At 31.6% G+C, this 6,000-nt stretch overlaps 1 pseudogene; it reads left to right on the top strand.

Moving 5' to 3' along the window:
* Positions 1 to 606: 606 nt before the first annotated feature.
* Positions 607 to 5,585, top strand: LOC125864166 (uncharacterized; annotated as a pseudogene).
* The last annotated feature ends 415 nt before the right edge of the window (positions 5,586 to 6,000 follow it).

Below are 6,000 nucleotides of genomic sequence, written 5' to 3'. Positions count from 1 at the left end.
TTTCCCTAGAATTTAAATGAGTCATCCAAAAAAGGAAGAATCACAAATTCTCCCATTCTTATTATATTTCCTTTTTAAACTTTTTCTTTTGTGAGTATTTCAAATTCTATTAATATTCTGTTTTAGTAATTATTGTCCGTTTTAATTGTTCAGAATTCATCTCCAAGTTCCTTTGCAAGTTTAGAGTATACAATTAAGGAGAAATTTTACTTTTGAGAAGTATTGAAAACACTCCTAAACTTGATTTTAAATTAGGAAAAATAACTTAAATACACAACTTTAAGTTCCTTATTAACAAGTTTTCCCTTCTTTTTTAAAAAATTACTTAAATCCCTTATTTCACTTAAATATCAAATCTGCCAGATACATCATTATTTTTTACCTCCCACGTTTCACCACTCCCTATGTCACTCCTTTTTTTTTCTCCCTAAATTCACTCCAATATCTTTTCAGTTACAGATCATTATCCCAAATTGATTTTCAAAAATTTTCTTTCTCAATCCAACCATTTTCAAAACTTTGTCTTCTCTCCCAAAGTCTGTCATTGTAGCTTTCATCTTCTTCCTTCAATTTTTATTTTGTTTCAATTTTTTCTTCTTGATACATATGGATCCTGATCCTACATCAAATCTTTCTAATACTAATCGAACAATATACGACTTTGATGATGAAAATTGGGCAGAAATTAGATCAAAAAGTTTGCATGACCCATTAAACTTGATGAATCAATCGACCAAAGATGTGCCAAAATCGTCTAAACCAAAGGTTGCAAAAACCCTCCAAAAAAAGGGAAAGAAAAGCAGCACCCGCTATTTCCAGACCTACATTGCCTAGAGTATGTGTTTTTAATCTTTATTAAACTTGTTTGTGATTTGTATTGCGTTTGATATCTTAGACTGAAATTGACTGATACATTAATTTGATGTGTTATATTGTTTATTGGGTTAAATCATGATACATTCAAAAACGCTATCTTAGTTTGATATACATTGATTTGAGATTTAGTCGAAAATTATAAAACCTTTGTTGTTTTATATGTGTATCGAAAAAAATGATACATGACAAACCCCAATATGAAAAAGAGATTTGTCAAATTTAACAAAAAAGTCGTTGATGTATCAGGCAGGGCATCCTTCTGTATAATGTATCAAATTTTATAATACGACTCTGTTGAAGTCTGGTAACACGTGTTTTTATATGTATCAACTTGTTTTTATTATGTATCATTACTTGTGTAGTGTGATTAGGTGTTTTTATTTATGTATCATAATATATCATTATAAATAGTATGTGCTAATTTTGCAGTCAATCAAATATGTTATAAAAAAAGGTACCATTAATAATATATCATACAGGGCACCCTTCTGTATAATGTATCAAATTTTATAATACGACTCTGTTAAAGTTTGGTAGCATATATTTTTCTATGTATCAATTTGTTTTTATTATGTATCATTACTAGGCAATGTAGGTGTGTTTTATTTAGTATAATTTTCTTTTTCATTTTGCAGTCAATCAAATATGTTATAAAAAAGGTACCAACACATGCCATAAGGTTTGGTGTCCCTTTCAACACAAATTTTTTGGAGGAGTTCCAGAAATCTATAGGGGATGATGTAATTGAACTGTTTAGAGCTACAATTTTTGGACCCTATTTAGACATTCCTAAATGTAATTTTCAAGGCCAAATCAGTAAATGTTTGTTGTTGTTAGAATTGGAACAAGGCAACTCAAATGTGTTGCATATTAGGCATGCAAACGGGGGTATCTTGAAATTTGGTATCAAAGAATTTGCAATAATAACTGGTCTTAAATGTAAAGGCAATACCAAAGACTTTGAATACCCAGAATCAACTCCATGTAGGCTATTCCAAAAAAAATTTCCTGGTGCAGTTAAAAGTGTAAGCAAGAATCATCTAGTCCAACGATTTTTTATGGGCAACTGGGAGAATAATCAGGATGCACTCCAGATGGCTATCCTGTACTTTCTCCATACATTCATTTTGGCTCAAACTGGTGATTCTTCAATATATGTTAACGAATTCTTAATGATTGAAGATGGTAGATATCAAGTATATCCTTGGGGACAGATTGCATTCACAAAACTCATGGATTCACTCCGACAGGATTTCAATCTTAGCAAACAGTTGTATCGGTTATATGGAATGTCTTATGCACTTAAAGTATGGACATATGAATTTGCATCCCAATTAAATCCTGAAATTGTTGTCAAAGAACGGAATGTCATCCCTAGAATTTGCAATTGGAGGGTTGTGGCTTTAAAGCCAAAGTTTGAAATGCTTATGACTAGCATTTTTCAAGAGGTAACATTGAATCCCATTTTATATTACATTTCATACATAATTAAGTATATAGTTGTAATGTTGCAAGTTTGTCTTTTTAAAATCATTTTTTTCTGTGTTAGGATACATAATTTTATCTCTTAATATTCAAAAAAATTATTTTTCAAGAATGCATGTTTAAATATTGTGCCAACACCGGAGAAACTTGCAGCTTTTGATTTACCTGACGATGAACATGATCCTCATTCTTCACCCACCACAACATCTGTCAATCCCAAGATAGTTCAACCGAATGACATTGCTGATTTTGATGATTTCTCCAAGAGACCTCCCGAACATTTGTTAAGGAGATCATCTAGAGTGTCTTGATACATCATCTCCACCACCACCAAAAAGAGGAAAGAAAGTGGATACACCTAAAACAAAGGTGTCAGAACCCAGTCAGCCAGATCAGTCCAATGTGTCATTAAATTAGTCATATTCTATTCCAGATGGTCCTCCGACACCGGCTGCTAATGTACACGGTTCTGCAGATGCTAAAAAGTCAACTATGTAATTTCAGATATTGAAGAACTGAAAGATCATTTGAAGAAATTGTTTCGATTTTATTATTTTTTCTTTATATTGACTCTAATTGTAGTTTTTTTTTTTTTATAAATTTTTGATAGGTTGGCAAGAAATTTGAGGAACTTGTAATCTTGATAAAGGAAAACCACTCGCAGTTGATGCTATCTCAACACAAGGAAAACAACAAAGTTGATCCTCAATCAAGCAATAAACAACCATCTTCACATATACCGACTGATCTTGATGATGCAGTTGGTGTAGTTGATTTTGAGGTTGGTGTATCTGTTAATGAGGGTGGACATCAAGTTAATGTCAATGCAGAGGTATGTATCTGATACATTGTTTGTAATTGTCGTTTTACTTCATACATTAAGTATGTATTAAGAATCAAAATCATATGTATCAGCACATATAGATCATATATATAATTAAGGTGATTCACCGAATCTTCTATCTCATTAATCAGTTATATATTTCAACTTTATATTCATCGCTTATGTTAAATGATGTATCAGTAACAATTATGTTAACACTTTTTTTATTATGAAAAATTCAAATATAGACTGATCATATTATCAGTAACCAACAACAAATGAGGCGTGTTTCAGAGCTCCAGCCTACATATGAAAGTACTCATGTTGATACTGAATTAAATGATCCTAAGAATGTATCAGTATGATCAAAACTTTAAACATTACAATTTTCTTTGATACATTATCCTCTCTCTTTTTATTATATGATACATAATTTTTACTGGGGATAACTGATACATACAACATGCTTAATTTAGGATGATGAAGCACATCAAGCCCCACAAGATTTAAATGAAGTAAACATGGATGAAGATGGTGATGACACAGTTCAACACAACATCCGTCATTTTGTGCCCTATAAAATAACAGTTGATACATCGGTAAATTAATCAATTATGCATCATGACACTATTATTCATTATATGCAATGATACTAAAAAAATTATAATATCATATTATACAGGATTCTTCCACATCAACAACAATATCGCCCTCAACTCAAGCAGCAATAGATGCCCTTGTATCCGATTTAGGAAAAGTACCTATTCATGCTAAACCATTGTGTGTTTACAATCCACATGATTTAACTGGCAGTCATGATTTGTTGTCTGATAGTCAATTACCCACTGATATTCCAACCACCGAGATTGTTGTTAGAAGCCATTCAAAGACTCATGCGCCTAGAAACAGGATGCCTTCAAGAATTATTCAATCTCCATATGTGACTTCTTTTGGGTCAAGTGAGAAGGGAAAACAGAAATTGGATGATGATGTTCGTCTGTATTTCCCATTTGAAGGATGTGGGATTACATATCAACCTTCGTCTAAACTAATTGATGAGTATATGCAGTGGTTAACCAAGGGGCTTCTCAAAAATCATGCCAATAAGTAAGTTTTATACATATATTTTGTAAATGTTTGGATTAACTTATTTTGATGTAACCAATTAATAATACAAATATTATCACAGGAAACCATCGGAGGATAAATACAGATCAAAAGCCTCTTCTTTTGAATTTGAGATGATGGATTTTGTTGTTGCATTTCCAATTAACAAGAACTGGTTCTATGCCATGTCACAGCCAAACAAATGTTAGACTGATCAGGTAAAGTTCTTAATGAAACAATTTAAGCATGTATCAGATACTTTGGTATAGAACAACATCATACAAAAAATCATTCCGGATACACTCAAATAAAGTATCAAATTAGTATTTGCTTAGATTATCATTTAATGTATCAATTCTATCATAGACCTTTTTTACAATTTTCTAATTTCGCTTATCATGTTTTTTATAGCACATCAATGTTTTTTTTACTACCTCCGTAAAAAATCAAAACTCCGCAGCACGAATCAATACAGATACACAACAGCCAACTGCTTGTTCATCTCACACATCAAAAATACCTATGAAAGGTATTACCTGGCTAATGATGATGATCTTATTAGTACCCAAGAACACATTGATCGCGCTTCAGCTGTATCTGTATATGAGAGGTCAATCACTAACATCATCAAAGGTTTTGAAATCCCAGCTGCTTTACCATGGCATCTTGTAGACGATGTTTACATCCCGATTAATTGCGGTGGACAATTTCATTGGGTGCTGGCTGTTGTTGAATTGAAAAACAGGGTGATAAGGGTGTATGACTCTTTATTAGGCTCAAGGAAAAAAGCAATTCCGCACGAGATAAAAATGTTGTCTAAAATGCTTCCTTCTTACCTCATGGACAGTGGATTCTTTGAAAAAACTGAGCGAACAAACTTTGTTGATTGTGATGCGTACAAGGACAATAATTCTGGTTCACTTTTGGAAGCACAAGTTCCTTTCATGGTTGAATTTGCCCAAGACATTATGCAACAAAAGAGTGATAGCCTGTAAGTATTGTGCTTTTATTATTTTTGAATCATGTATGATTTAAGTTTATAACTGATATTCTGCATTTTTGTAGAGACTGTGGGTTATATGTTGCTACATTTGCGGAGTATCTGAGCGATCAAATCGAACCATCATATGTTGATTTTCTTCCTGAATACCTACGCAAAAGATATGGAGCATTGTTGTGGAGTTATGGCAGCGAGAAGGCTAAGGGTGCATACGTTAGTAAGAATGATGATCCACCAAAACCTAAGAGTGTAGTCACACCACCACCAGAAAAAGATTTGGTTCACATAGTGTAGTAATTAAGTATCTATGTATAGACAATGTTTTATTTTTTTTATTTTTTTGACAATTTCACTCGTGTTTTAGTCTGTTTTGATACTTTATGGACCAACATACTTTGCTTATAAAAAGTTAAATTGAAGACAATATTTTGCATTACATAAGAAAAAGTGCAGTACACATCATATATTGTATCTGATACATGTCGTATTGTTATTATGTATCTTATAAGTAATCAGATATAATAACATATTACTAACAAATAGATTTTTGAAACTTTAACGTATATGATTCATTATTTATAATTAATATTATAAGTGCAACATAATATATATAGTATATCATACATGATTCATAATTATTGTGTTAAATAAATTGTTTACAAACTTAATTGTTTAAAGTATGTATCATAATATATATAGTATATGATAC

This window comes from Solanum stenotomum, chromosome 5 (assembly GCF_019186545.1).
Source record: "Solanum stenotomum isolate F172 chromosome 5, ASM1918654v1, whole genome shotgun sequence".
Taxonomy (NCBI): Eukaryota; Viridiplantae; Streptophyta; class Magnoliopsida; order Solanales; family Solanaceae; genus Solanum; species Solanum stenotomum.
Note: the sequence above shows the minus strand (reverse complement) of the source record. Positions and strands in the feature narration are given on the sequence as shown.